This window comes from Crotalus tigris, unplaced genomic scaffold, assembly GCF_016545835.1.
Source record: "Crotalus tigris isolate CLP2741 ecotype Arizona unplaced genomic scaffold, ASM1654583v1 scf7180000024303.721469, whole genome shotgun sequence".
Taxonomy (NCBI): domain Eukaryota; kingdom Metazoa; phylum Chordata; class Lepidosauria; order Squamata; family Viperidae; genus Crotalus; species Crotalus tigris.
The window spans coordinates 217,577-232,780 of NW_024100475.1; the positions used below are offsets into that span (position 1 = coordinate 217,577).

General features: G+C 47.5%; 1 protein-coding gene across 3 annotated transcripts in view; it reads left to right on the plus strand.

Moving 5' to 3' along the window:
* The first annotated feature begins 34 nt into the window (after nucleotides 1-34).
* The window catches only part of LOC120299627 (wiskott-Aldrich syndrome protein family member 3-like), a 55,533-nt gene continuing 40,363 nt past the window's right edge, over nucleotides 35-15,204 (plus strand). For 2 of the 3 annotated variants that reach the window (XM_039324611.1, XM_039324613.1), the window contains exon 1: nucleotides 35-221. The gene's annotated coding sequence lies outside the window, so the exon portion shown is untranslated. Of the gene's footprint in view, nucleotides 226-15,204 lie in introns of all 3 variants that reach the window. The other variant, XM_039324612.1, reaches the window with a different exon arrangement.

Sequence of the window (15,204 nt, forward strand, 5' to 3'; positions counted from 1 at the left end):
CCGAGCCGAACCGCGCGCGCAGCCGAGGCGGCAGTCAGGAGCAGCTGCGAGAGGAGCCCCGGACGGGAGTTCGGCTGCTGCTGCTGCATCCTGACTCGGCAGCGGCGGGCGGGAGCATGCCAGCCGGGCGGGCGGGCAACGGCGGCGGCGGGAGCGCCGGCTCTTCTCCCTCCTGCAGCCGCGGCTGAGCCCAGCGCCGCCGCCGCCCCCGGCCCCAGCAGGCAGGTGATCGGCGCGGCGTGGCCCCGGCTCTGCCCCACGCGAGGCGGCGGGATCGGAGAGGGCAGCCCCGGGCGTGCAGGCAGGCATGCAAGCCGGCAGGCGCTTGGAAGGATGGGTGGGAAGGGGGCGCAGCCTGCTTTTGCGCTGCGCTGCGGCTGCGGGGGCGCCCGCCTTGGCCCCGCGGCTCGGGCTCCGGCCGGGCATCCCTGGAGCCCCGAGCGGGGAGCTTTCCGGAGGGGAAGGGGCGCTGGCTGGCGGGTGGGGGTGGCAGGCGCGCTTGCCTTGCACGAGTGGGCGACTGCTAAGCTTGGCAAGGACCTGCGTGTGGTTCTGGCGGGTGGGGGCGAGCAGAGTGGCAGAGGCGGGGGGGGGGGCGAAGGAGGATTCCAAGGAGAGAAGCGCGAGGGCATCTTTAGGATTGCTCCGCGCCCGGCAGCGCTCCCGGAGGCGTCTCCCTTTGGCCCGGCATCCGTGGCTCCCTGCTCCAATGGCCCCCACCCGGGCCTTAGGAGAGGAAGGGAGCGGCCTGGAGCATGTGCAGAGGGCCCGGCTGGCCGCTCGGGAGAGGGAGCGCGCGGTGGCCGGGTCGGGGATCATTGGCCCAGCGCAAGGCGGCCGCGATCCTGAGATGGGTTGGGAAGGGGGAAGGGATCGCGTCTGCCCACGGGGCTGTGATTTGGATCGCCCTCGCTCGCTCGCTCTGCCGCTTGGCAGATGCCTCGGCTTGTGTGGGGAGGAGACGGGAGCGCAAGAGGGAGCGGAGCCAAGAAATTAAAAATAACTTCCATGGGCGAAACATCCAGCGCTTCAGCCGCTGGGATCCTAAGAGGGTGAGTCGAGAAAAGCGAAAGTGGGAGTTAATCTGCGCTGGAGACCTTCGCCCCACAAAGGGATGGGTTTTGCCTACATCCAGTTGGGTCATTTTGGACCTCCCTCTTCCAGATGTGCTGTGGCACTGTCCCTCCTCCTGGGATTCCCAATGTTTTTGGAGGATCTCCCTCCCCCAACACCCACCACGGGAAAGGATGTTTTGGGTGGGTGCTTCTCAACCTGGGCAACTTGTAGATGTGTGGACTTCAACTCCCAGAATTCCCCAGCCAGCATGGATGCAGGCAAAACCCATGGCTGGGTGGGGAATTCTGGGAGTCAAACTCCACACATCTTCAAGTTGCTCTGATTGAAAAGCACTGCTTTGAGCCCTGAAGTGTGCTTTTTTTGGGGGGGTGGGGTAACCTGTAGCAAGCCAGCCCCACTGGGGGGGGGATGGGATGGGATGGGATGGCAGCCGCTCCATCTGTCTGTCACCTACCCCCAGTTCCTCCTTATGATGACATCACAGCATGGCTACCAACTTCACAAAACATGTTAGTCTACCGTAAATGCATTTGGGTAGCCTGTGGCTTATTGCCTGGGCAGACCAACATGCTTTTTGTTACGCTATTTTGTTAATCCAGATGTTAGGAGTTTGTGTGTTGTTGGAACCCAGCTCATCAGTAGACAGTTTTGCTCTTCCTGGGGTGCATTTTCTTCCCTCCCTTCACTGCAGACTCATTCTCTTGGGAAATTTGGTGCCAGGTTCTTGGGAAGCTGCTCACACTTGCTTGGGCAGCCAATTGAAGAACAACAATAATTAAGACAACAACAATTAAGAAAGAAAAGAAGGGAGACCACCTCGCCTAGTAATTTGAAAGACCTTCTTTGTTTCTAGGGGGCCTTGCAGCTTCCCACCATAGTCCTTCTCCAGTGCTGCCTGTGCCTAAACGCCCACATCAGTGGTTCTCCACCTGTGGGTCAGGACCCCATTTGGGGTCGAACGACCATTTCACGGGGGTCGCCAAACAACGCAGTCCACCATTTTTCCCCCCTTTTCCTTAGCTGTGCTACTCCCTTTTATTCTATTGGCTTTTGAAAGCCAATAGAATAGACTCTCTTGAATAGAGTCTAATTCTATTGGCTTTCAAAAGCCAATAGGAATTGTCCAGGCTGTCTCTGCCCTGCTGAGCCCGCCAAAAGTCCCATTCTGCAAACGGTGCTGCACCAGTTGAGTAGTCCTCGACTTACGACCGGGTGAGTAGTCCTCGACTTACGACCGGTTGGGGGTCGCGGCATTAAAAAAGTTGAGAACCACTGGCCCACATCTTCACACCAGTGGTGGTGGTGCTAGAACTATCTTGAGCTTGTTTCTTCCCTCCTGTATAAATTAGTTTGGCTCTCCTTCAAATGCACTTCTTCACTCCAAATTTCATTTTCCTGAATTTCCAGTCTTTTGCAGAAGAGAGGAAAGCGCGCGTCCCTTAATTTTAGGAAGTAACAGCTCTCAACTTCAGCTAAGGAGAACTTTCCGGAGGAACACGCGGGATCTCCTCAAGCTTGTACAAGGGAAGGGTTGCACACCCTCCATCTAAGGCTCCTACTTCAGAAAATGGATTTCTTTTATATTTTAAGAAAGAAAGTGGAATGGAATGGAATGGAATGGAATGGAATGGAATGGAATAGAATAGAATAGAATAGAATAGAATAGAATAGAATAGAATAGAATAGAATAGAATAGGAGTTGGAAGGGACCTTGGAGGTCATCTAGTCCAAGCCCTTGATCAGGCAGGAAACTCCATGCCATTTCAGACAAATGGTTGTCCAATCTCTTTTTAAAAACTTCCAGTGCATCCACAATTTCTGAAGGCAACCCATTCCATTGGTTAATTGTCCTCACTGTTAGGAAGTTTCTCCTTAATTCCAGGTTGCTTCTCTCTTTGGTCAGTTTCCAACCATTGTTTCTTGTCTTGACCTCTGGTGCTTTGGTGAGTAACATGACCCCCTCTTCCTTGTGGCAGCCCCTCAAATACTGGAAGACTGCTATCAAGTCTCCCCTATTTCTTCTTTTCTTTAGACTAGACATACCCAGTTCCTGCACACGGACATGCACACACACAAACCCTACTCATCTAGTGCATATTGCTTTCCCCATCACTATTGTGCAAACTAATCCCTACCCCCAATTAACATGATGAGAATAAATGCTCCTGTCGCTTCTCCATTGTTGGAAATCTCGTAGATGTTTTATCTGAACATAAAATTAATCCTTATGAATGTGATTTTTTTTAAAAAAAAAAAGATAGAGGAATTGGGCTAAAGGATTAAGTGTCCCTTCGATCAGAGTTACTGCTACTGCTCTGATCAAGCTGAGATTCCCCTCCTTCCCCCAAATCCTGTGAGTATCTTAAAGTATAGCAGAAGTACGGTTAAATATTAGTCATCTTGGTTTCCTCTGGGATCAGAAGTACGGCTGGCTGGAGAAATCCTCCTACTAGTCCTCATTCCATTGGATAAAATAGAATTGGCTTTAGAAATTCTCTCAAAGGAAAAGGGAGCCGGAGTGACGTTCTCCTGGGTGGAAAATGTTATTTGTGCACTTGCTTGGTGACTTAGTGGCCAACTGGGGTAAGTGGGTGGATTTGTGTGTGAAGGTTACACAATCTTCTCTGCAGTGGCCTGGAGCCTCCTGGGCGTTTCACATTTCCATCACTCTCTTCTCTTTCAGGCGGTTGCAAGAAACCTAGGCATTCGATGCAAAAACATAGGCATTTTTAATGTCTGAAAATAGATATTTTAATTTTATTAAAAAATAGCCATAGACTAGTACTGATGATGTTACCTGGTTGGGTAATGAAACGTTTGCAAGAAAACCACTAAGTTCAGAGAGCACCAAGGACCCCACAGCTCCTCCCCCTGCTCCTGCTCCTCTTCTGCACAAACCTCCCTCCCTTCTAGCATTGATGATGTTACCTAGTTTGGTAATGAAACATCTGCAAGAAAACCACCCAGCTCAGAGAGCACCAAAGACCCCTCATTTCAACTCTGAGCTACAAATATTATCTTTTATTGGTACATTGACTTTTATTGTCTGTCATGACTTTGATCAGTTGAAACTTTCAAAGAAAGGATGTTTTGGGTTTTTGTTTTTGTTTTTTTAGCAAGAGAGAAACTAGATTATTAGCTTTACTCAGGGCACATGCAATATTTCCTTCTAAGGCTAATGATATGATGTGGTCAGTCGGGACACGTTTTGGCCAGATGCCACAAAGGCATCTGGAGTTGGGCCTTACCCCATAGTGCAGGTCCAGGACATTAGTGGAGCATGATATGTATGTTTGTTTTGTGCTGCAAGGTAGTTTTGTGAGAAGATTCAGCCATTTTTAATTAGTTATTGCCTTATGGTTTTTATGTTCTGCTATTTTACGTCTCGGTTTTATTAGTTTTCTAGAATTATTTGCTTAAGCCAAACAGCCTTATGCATTCTGAAATAAATAAATGCAAAAGATGCTTTCGCTAGCCTGTGCAGGCTTGGGTCTGTAATCTAGAAGTTACTTTATGCACCAACGTACTGTTGCATGCAGCCTGCTAGCTCAGAACTAAAGGCAGTGTCTTCACACATACCTAAGCTACCTGCCTTTCCTCGCCTTCACTTGCAATCATGCAAATAAATGTTGCCCTTCAGAAACGGTTGGAGAATAGTTTCTCTTGTTCCCAGAAGAATTCCAATAAATTCTCGGCCCAGAAATTGGATGGAGAATTTTGTGAAGCTGTTCGTGTCTGGTTCTAATCAAAGTCATTAATTCCTCTGAAGATTGTATAAACCCTGGATCTCAGCAATAGCAGAGTGTGGACGCAACCGAGCGCTTGGTATATTGCATGATCTCTGTGTTAGAAATTGTAGAGAATATCCATAGCTCAGGTTGTGGATTTAGCCAGACTCTCAGAGCAGAGGTAGGCAACCTCGGCTCTTTTATGACTCGTGGACTTCAACTCCCAGAATTCCTGAGCCAGCCATGCTGAGAGGAAAGGGAGAGGTTTCCAAGCTGAGCCATGCTAGCTCAGGAATTCTGGGAGTTGAAGTCCACGAGTCATAAAAGAGCCAAGGTAGCCTACCCTGACCAGAAGATTGTCCTCTGAGTTTTGTTACCAAACTGGGTAACGTCTTCAGCAGGGTTTTTTGGAGTGAAATGTCTTGTTCGTTTATATAGATCCTGTGTGGTCGGTTGGTTTTGTGACTGGTTGAGTCGCAGGGCTGATTGGATCACAAGACTGGTCTCTCTGTGTATAAAATCTCATTTATTTCTTTACAAATGTGTAAAATGCACAACTCATAAACATATATAAAGTCTCGTCCACATTTTACGCATGCCTAAAATCCAAAAAAAACCCCTCATGTAATTATGCCCATGTCAAATCCCGTTTGGATTTAATGGACATCTTTAATAGTCTATTAATTCGAACTCTTACTGAATAGAGGTTTTTGGGAAATTACTGTTTGCCATCTCGGTTCCTCCAAGAGATTGAACTGGCTACTGTAGAGAGACGATACTGTGGCTATAGACTTGGTCCAGGCTAATTCTTTAGTTATCAATCTCCAATAGCATTTATTAGCTTGGCGTGGAAAGGCAATTATTTTTATGCTGAAGAGGGCAACTGAAGTGTGAAAGGAGACAAATTGTGCTCTCAGCACCGATCCTTGGCTTTGCTCCCACATAACTGAATGGACACTCTTGATCTGGGCATTTGTCCTGAACACAATTCGGTCTCCCAAAGGGGAGATCTACTCTTTTTCCTGCAAAAAGGTCAGCAGGTTTTCCGCCAGCTGCGATGGAGCACAGGTGTGCCCCAATAGATCCCTTTTAGATATTCAGCTTCTGCTGCCCTGGGTTGTGAGAAAGAGCTGTGTGCTCATTCTTAAGGAGGTGCACCAGCGCCTGGGTGTTTGTGCTGGAAGGCCACAATGTCAGCAGCCTCCTAGAGCAGGGGTCTGCAACCTTGACGACTTTAAGACTTGTGGACGTCAGCTCCCAGAATCCCTCAGCCGGCTGAGGGATTCTGGGAGCTGACGTCCACAAGTCTTAAAGTCGTCAAGGTTGCAGACCCCTGTCCTAGAGTGTCTTCTCGATTGACAAGACTGAGTGTGCTTTTACAGAGCAAACCTTGTGCAAATAGACTATGTGTTCGGTGAGACGATGAAGCCAGGGCTGTCACTAGCCATTTATGGACGTAAGGTAGGCAGATGATTTTTCTGATGTCCCTTATCCTTTGGAAAACCACATTAAGGGGCTGAGGAGACCTCTCAGACTTTAGGAATCCTCCTGCAGAAATTTCACCCACTGAACAAAAGCTGACAGACAACAGTATTGAAATATAGGGTCCTTCGTGTTCTCTAAGCTGGGTTGTTCCTCTTGCAGACCTTTCATTACCCAACTTGGTAACATCGTCAGTGCTATTGGGTCTGAGGTTTGCCATCTGTTTATATGTTAGTGGTTTGCTCTCTCAGTGTTGTCTGAAGACAAACAAGTTAACTGTAAACAACAGTCTAATCAAAGAACAACCAAACACCCTCCCACTAACTCTGACAGGACAGAGAGCAAACCCCACTCCCTGCTAGCACTGATGTTGTTACCTAGTTGGGTCGTGAAACGTCTGCAAGAAAACAGCCATGCTCAGAGAGCACCAAAGACCACAGTTCAGCTCTGAGCTACAAATGTTCTATCAGTACTGAAATGGATCATAGCAAAGCCTCTGAGATGTGGTGTATGCCTTGATTTTTGAATCACTAGCGGCATTTGCAGCTATACAGTTTCTGTGTAATAAGATGGAAGGTTAAGGAGAAATTTCAACCAGCAGGTCTTTTGCCTTGACCAACCTTCTGAGTGATCACTTGAGGTGTGTTGACTTGCTGTGCCCTTTTACATCCCCGCCCTGGTTATATCCTGCACAAGTATCTCTAGTTTCCCATTGTCTAATTTTGGACTGGAAGTTAAGTTGGTTAAATGTTAGACCTGGTAGACAGCATGAATCGTACATCTCACTGAAACATCATTTGTTTGATTTTCAGTTAGAGGGTTTTGCAAACCTAGAATAACACCTGGCAAACCACAGTCAATAACCTAGCACAGGGGTAGGCAACCTTGGCTCTTTTATGACTTGTGGACTTCAACTCCCAGAATTCCTGAGCCAGCATGGGGGAACTATGGCCCCCTTTAGGACTCATGGACCAACTCCCAGAATTCCTGAGCCAGCCATGCTGAGGGGAAAGGGAGAGGTTTCCAAGCTGAGCCATACTGGCTCAGGAATTCTGGGAGTTGAAGTCTACCAGTCATGAAGGGGCCATAGTTCCCCCACGCTGGCTCAGGAATTCTGGGAGCTGAAGTCCACGAGTCATAAAAGAGCCAAGGTTGCCTACCCCTGACCTAGCATGTTGTATGAACACAGTCAGTTGGGGGATTATGAAACGAATCATGGCTAAATAAACCTAAGACCTCCGGGCCTAAGAACTTGAGAGCTCTAAACCTAAATGTATAATTACAGAACTTACTTATGATGGACATGAATTAGTCCTGCTCTCCAAAAACAAGAAAACAGAGCCTCGATCCGCTTGGTCAAATCATGGTGTGGCTACAGGCTTTTTAAAGTCTGGAAGTCTTAGAGTCATTTAGTCCAACGGCTGATGATTAGGCAAAAGCTGAATTGACAAAGGCGAATAAAAGCTGCAGCTCTAGAAACTAGTAGCCCCATCCTGTGGAGGAGGAGAAAAATCTAGGGATTGAAACAGCAGAGAATAGATTTGCAGAAGGGTGAAGACGAGCAACGTAGTGGGCAGGAGAACAAGAAGACCAAGCTCTCTTGAGTGAGCTTGTAATTCTGCTAGAAATATCGACTCTGGGATTGGCACGACCTTTAGCTAGCCTCCTGTTCAAAAATCTGACTTTGACAGATGGCCGTTACTGATTTCTGCTGAAATATTTCTCATGAAAAATAGTCACTATTTTCTGGATTAAGAGTTTGCCCATCAATGTGACAGGCAGCTTCCTCTAAGGCAGAGCTGGGCAGCTATTGCAGATTTATGACCTGTGGACTGTAACTGTGGACTTCAACTTCACGACTTATGGACTTCAACTCCCAGAATTCCCATGGCTGGCTCAGGAATTCTGGGGGTTGAAGTCCATAGGTCATAAAGTTACCATCGTTGCCCACGATGTGACTAGCCCATGTGACTAGCCCATGGCCCATAGGCCACAACTGCTTTTCAGCAGCCATAGGTGATGCCCAAAGCATCCCTTGGGTTTGCAAACCACCCGTACGCTGGTTTCATTGGGGGGGGAGGAGGGAGGTGTTTAAGGGGCAAAATGAGGACCTTCCGCCTTGCGATGGCTGTAGGCACCCATTTCATTTCTTAAGAATTTTCTACCTTCATCGCTCCTCTCAATGTGGATATTTTTTTCAGAAGGGGATGTTAACAGGGGAATTGGTGCTTTGTCCTAGCACAGTGGTGGCGAACCTTTTAGAGACCAAGTGCCCAAAAACTGCCCCTGCCCCTGCCCACGCTCCACCCCCTGCCCCCCCGCCCCCATCCCCCACCCCGTCTGCCCACAGGACCACTCACCGCCTCCAGGGCCCGCCGCAGATCGTCCAGGCAGCCCAGCACCCTCTGCCCGCACCCTGCAGCATCAACTGCAAGATGGGGCGTGAGGGTAGAGTCTTGTCTACGCTGCCTGGCTGCCATGTCCTTGGCTGCGCTGCTTCATGTGGGCCACACTCAAGGGCGACTCTCCTTCAGGGGGGCTGCTGGAGAGGAGGGGGTTGTGGGGGGAGGCAAGCCTGGGGCAACGGCACGTGTGCCCACAGAGAGGGCTCCGAGTGCCGCCTCTGGCCCCTGTGCCATAGGTTCGCCGCCACTGTCCTAGCAGAACTTAAAGGACCATTTTGGCCTGTTCAGACTTAAGGCGTCCATATCTGGGTTGCAGAAATCCAAACCACCACCAGAGGGCAGAAAATCATTCAAGTCTTTGGCATCTTTTTGCTGCCATCTAGCGGTCATATTTAGTTTTGCAATCCAGATCTGCTTCTCAACCGGCAACATTACAGAAAGAGTTGAACGACCAATCAAGACTTCAGTGAGCCTCATCGTCCTCCCTGGCGGGAGTAGCAGCAGCAGCCCCAAAGCACTTGGATATAATAAGAATGGACTCAACCTAGCCCAGGGCTAGGCAACCTTGGCTCTTTTATGACTCGTGGACTTCAACTTCCAGAATTCCTGAGCCAGCCATGCTGAGGGGAAAGGGAGAGGTTTCCAAGCTGAGCCATTCTGGCTCAGGAATTCTGGGAGTTGAAGTCCACCAGTCATAAAAGAGCCAAGGTTGCCTAGCCCTGACCTAGCCATTGCAAAATGTTGCATTACTTGAAAGGGCACATATACAGGCAGACCTCGAATTATGACCACAATGGAGCCCAAAAATTCTGATGCTAAGTGAGACATTTGCTAAGTGAGTTTTGCCCCATTTTACGACTTTTCTTGCCACCGTTGTTAAGTGAATCACTGTAAAATTAAAAACACCGGCGTTAAATGAATGCGGCTTCCCCATGGGCTTTGCTTGTCAGAAGGTCACAAAAAGGGATCACGTGATTCCTCAGGACACTGCGACCGTCATAAATACGAGCCAGTCATAAATATGAATCCAAATGTAAAGCACATGACCCTGGGGAATGCTGCAGCAGTCATAAGTATGAAAAACAGTCACAAGTCACTTTTTTCAGTGCTGTTGAAACTTCAAACGGTCACTAAATGAACTGTTGTAAGTTGAGGACTACCTGTATTATGTTGCAAAAATATCTTTTAATTATCCTAGATCCTTGGGAAGAATCCCACAATCAAAAATACAAAACCCAGATAGAACTTTCTGGTAGGCAGAAATAACAAGAATGTTTCTCCTCCCTAATTCTTAGCTAATAGCCATGTTCTTGAAATTTCTAGAAGCTGATTAGGGTTCTGAACTGCTAAGATGACAGGGGGGGGGGAACACCATCTGCTACATGATTGTCTTCTGAATTTAACTGAAGTAAAAAGCTTCTCGGGGCTTCTAGCTATTGGTATTCAATAACGGCATTTATCTCTCTAGCTTCCGATAAGTGTCTCTTCTTCAAATTGCTCCAAATCTGGATCTGAAGCTACCTAGATTGGTAGCTTCTAATCTTTGTGTCCCTCCAGGTCTCAAGAAGGATTTGTGGGTCGTGTGACAAAATAATTCCTTTATTCTATCCTGAATCCGTTTATGAGCTGGTGATTGGTCTTGTCTCCTCCTAGTAATAATCAGAGTAGAGCTGGAAGGGACCTTGGAGGTCTTCTGCTCCAGCCTCCTGCTCAAGCAGGAGGCCCTATCATTTCAGACAAGTGACTACACAGTCTCTTCTTAAAAACCTCCAGTGATGAAGCACGCACAGCGTCTGAAGGCAAGCTGTTCCACTGATTAATTGCTCACACTGTCAGGAAATTTCTCCTTAGCTCCAGGTTGCTTCTCTCCTTGATTACTTTCCATCCGTTGTTTCTTGTCTTGCCTTCTGGTCCTTTGGAAAATAGGTTGACCTCTCTCTTCTTTGTGGCAGCCCCTCAAATATTGGAATACTGCTGTCATGTCCCCCTAGTCCAGTGGTTCTCAAACTTTCTAATGCCGTGACCCCATAATACAGTTCCCCATGTTGTGGTGACCCCCAAGTGGGTGTGGCCACCAATAAGAGGGAGTAGGACAGCTAGGGAAAAGGGAAAAAAATGGCGGACAGCATGGTTTGGCGACCCCCGTGAAATGGTCATTCGACCCCAAATGGGGTCCCGACCCACAGGTTGAGAACCACTGCCCTAGTCCAAGGGTAGGCAACCTTGGCTCTTTTATGACTCGTGGACTTCAACTCCCAGAATTCCTGAGCCAGCAAGGCTCAGCATGAAAACCTCTCTTTCCCCTTAGTACGGCTGGCTCAGGAATTCTGGGAGTTGAAGTCCACGAGTCATAAAAGAGCCAAGGTTGCCTACCTCTGCCCTAGTCCTTCATTTCTCTAGACTGGTCATATCCAATTCCTGCAACCGTTCTTCATATGTTTTAGTCTCCAGGCCTTAAATCGTCTTAGTTGCTCTTCTTTGCACTTTTTCCAAAGTCTCAATCTCTTTTTTGTAATGTGGTGACCAAAACTGGATGCAGTATTCCAGATGTGGCCTTACTAAGGTTTTATATTTCTGTATTTTATACTCTTGTATTTCTTCTTATTGTTCCAGTCAGTTTCTCTAGCTTGATGTTTTCCAGAAGTATAGGAATAGCAATGGCACTTAGACTTATATACCACTTCACAGTGATTTACAGCCCTCTCTGAGCAGTTCACAGTCAGTCTGTTGCCTCCACCAATCTGGGTCTCATTTTACTGACCTCAGAAGTATGGAAGGCTGAGTCAACCTTGAGCCGGTGAGAATTGAACTCCAGACTGTGAGCAGAGTTTGCCTGCAATACTGCATTCTAACCATGGTGCCACCACGGCTTTGTGTAGAACTGTATTCCCCATCATTCCTAACAGTTGCGAGGGATAATTTCTACTCCAGCCTATGCGGGGGGTGCCAAATTGCATAACCAAATACTGGATGAGTTTTCTCCAGTGTGGTGCTTTTCCATCTGCTTGATTGCAGCTCCCACAATTCCAAGCACATTATGGACGATCCTGCTGATTTTGAGAAAAAAATGAAAGAGAGAGAGAGAGAAAGAAAGAAAAACTTTGTTTCTTAAGGCAGGTAGTTCTCAATTTACAATCATCCATTTAGCAACCATTCAAATTTGCAACAGCACTGAAAAAAAAAGGACATAACAGCCAGTCTCACACTTACAACCATCCTAGCATCCTACGGTCATATGGTCAAAATTTGAGCACTTGTAACTGGCATGTATGTACAACAGTTGCAGTGTCCCAGGGTCAGGTGAGCACTATGTGTGACCTTCCCAGCTGGCTTTCAACAGGCAAATTCAACACGGGAAAGTAGATTAATTTAAGGACTGCATGCTTCAGTTAACAAGGGCAGTGATTCATTTAGCAACCCAAGGCAAAAAGGTCGTAAAATTAGTTGTGACTCATCTAGTAACTGTCTTGTTTAGCAATGGAGATTCTGATTTCCAGTCATGAACTTAAGTTGTGGGCTACTTGAATTTTGAAAGTAAATTAGTTAGAGCTCTAGTGCCGAGCAGTTTCATTAACTTTCATCTGTTTCTCACCCACAAGACCCAAGTTTAATAGCTGGCACACTCTACCCAGGTTACAGGTAGATAAAGGTGGATGGCTGACTCTCTAAATATTTCATTGAAGCTGCTCACGGTATTCAAGTAGACGCTGGCTGGAAAACAGGGAAGGGGGTCTGCAGTTTTAGTTCAGGAAAAAATTGTAGAAGTATGGCTGTCTGAATCTAGAGTAGCCAAAGAATCAGGTGGATGCTGGAAGAACCTTTTCTGGCTAAGAAAAGCTTTTGTGACCTACAGCTTACTTCATCAGATGCAGCTCTTGAGAGCTCCTGCTTTTTAATCACGTGACCCCGGGACAGTGCAACCGCCATAAACACGGATCAGTTGGCTTTCTTCGTCAGACGGTTGCAAAAGGGGATCACGTGACGCTGCAAATGTCACAAAGATGAGTCAGCGGCCAAGGGTCTGACCATGAGGATGACTCAGGGGTTGTAAGCGTGAAAAATGGTCATCAGTCGCTTTTTTCAGGGCCGTTTCAGCGGTCATTAAATGAACTGTTGTTAGTCAAGGACGATCTGTATTGCAGTGGGACCATCAATATTTATTTATTTATTTATTTATTTATTTATTTATTTATTTATTTATGAGACTTATATACCACTTTAAGTGCAAGCACTCTCTAAGCGGTGTACACCAGTAAGCAATGTATATATATTTTTTACATTGCCCCCAACAATCTGGGTCCTCATTTTACCTACCCCGGAAGGATGGAAGGCTGAGTCAACTTTGAGCCGGTGAGATTTGAACCGCTGACCTGCTGAACACCGTCCGCTAAAGTGGCCTGCAGTACTGCACTCTAACTGCTGCGCCACCTCGGCTCATATTTGCAGGGAAGGGTGACCCTTGGATTTCTCTGAGCACAGAGAATAGCTCCCCTTCCTCTCCTGGGCTGCAGCTTCTTCGTCTTTGTCCCTTGAAGGAAGCAACAGCTTGTAGAGCCCCTGCTAAGACAGGGGGAGGCCACCTTGGCTCTTTTAGGACTCGTGGACTTCAACTCCCAGAATTCCTGAGCCAGCTTGGCTCAGCTTGGAAACCTCTCCCTTTCCCCTCAGCATGGCTGGCTCAGGAATTCTGGAGTTGAAGTCCACACATCATAAAAGAGCCAAGGTTGCCTACCCCTGCCCTATATCAGGGGTTCTCAACCTTGGCAACTTTAAGACTCGTGGACTTCAACTCCCAGAATTCCTGAGCCAGCTTGGCTCAGCTTGGAAACCTCTCCCTTTCCCCTCAGCATGGCTGGCTCAGGAATTCTGGGAGTTGAAGTCCACCAGTCATAAAAGAACCAAGGTTGCCTACCCCTGACCTAGAGGAACATATGAAAGCATAATTAATGTTAATTAATGTAGACTTTATTAGTTTAGAGGAGGGGTAGGCAATCTTGGACTCGTGGATAAAAGGGCCAAGGTGGCCTACCCCTGTGCTAGGAGACAAGGAGGCATCCTGGTTCCAGGAGCAGCAGAGAGACTAGGCCAGCGGTCTCCAACCTTTGGGGCACCAGGGACCGGTTCCGTGGAGAAAGGTTTTTCCACGGACCGGAGAGTGCGTGGTTTTGTGTGCTGCCTGCATCCCACGGATGGGGCTTTGCTTGTTTGTGCGGACTTGTTGCTGGCATGCCGTGGTCTGGTACCGGTCCACGGAGCGGGGGTTGAGGACCCCTGCTCTAGGCAGACCTTTCAGCCAGAAAGAGAGAAGATTGATGGAGAGTGTCATTTCTCCTTCTCCTTCCTTCTTTTGATTGCTTGTTTTGACCTCTTCCTCCTCCAACTCCTCTTCCTCTTTCTTTTGATTGTGTGTGTGTGTGTGTGTGTGTGTGTGTGTGTGTGTGTGTGTGTCCTTAAACCCAGGTGTCTTCTAAATACCCTCCTGGATCTTTTTAAGAGAAAGGCAGCATCTCAGTATTTGAAATATTTAGAATATTTCTTAATCTGAAGGAGATGAAATATGAAGGGAATATGTAATATAAATAAATATGACAGTAGTAGACGATTGGGGGCTTCTCTTGGCATCTGTGAGTGCAGATTGTAAAGTTTTCTTCGACCTGATCCGCTTCTTTGCTTTATTTACTTGTTTGCATTAAAGGCTTCTAACTTGCCTTCCAATTAAATCCAACCCATGTAAAAACAAATCCGTGACATGACAAAGCCCTGGCATCAAGCCTCACGCTTCAAAAGACGCCGGCCACATTACAAGTATAAATTGTCTGCAAACTTGCAGCGGCAAATGGAAACGAAACAGCAATGTCGGCCCTAAACAGCCATTCGAAACAGGTAGCTTTTCAAAGCCGTTTTAAATGCCACCAGCAAAAGAAGCCCACGCAGCATGTCCCTTAGAGGGCAGGTGTTGTGTCCACCACTGGAGCCCTTCTGGGAAGGTCATCTTCCTTTTTGCCTTTTCAGCTTTACCCTTCCAAATCAGGGGTGTCCAATCTTGCAATTTTGAGAACTGTGGACTAGACTAGAGATCTACAATCTGAGGCTGCATCAACAGAGGGATAGAATCAAGATCATGTGAAGTGTTAGTACTGCTTTATAAGGTCTTAGTAAGGCCACACTTGGGATACGGCATCCGGTTTTGGTCACCACGATATAAAAAAGATGTTGAGAACTCTGGAAAGAGGGCAGAGAAGAGCAACAAAGATGATTAGGGACCCAAAGGCTGAAACTTTGGAAGAACGGTGTCAAAACAAGAACATCCGATGTTCTGTCGGAACCATGGTTCTGTCGGAAACATGACCAACGGTTGTGGGAATTGGATATGCCTAGTTTAGCGGAAAAAAGGACTAGGGGTGACATGATAGCCATGTTCCAATATATGAGGGGCTGCCACAAAGAAGAGGGGCTCAACTTATTTCCCAAAGCATCAGAAAGCAGGACAAGAAACAATGGATGGAAACTAA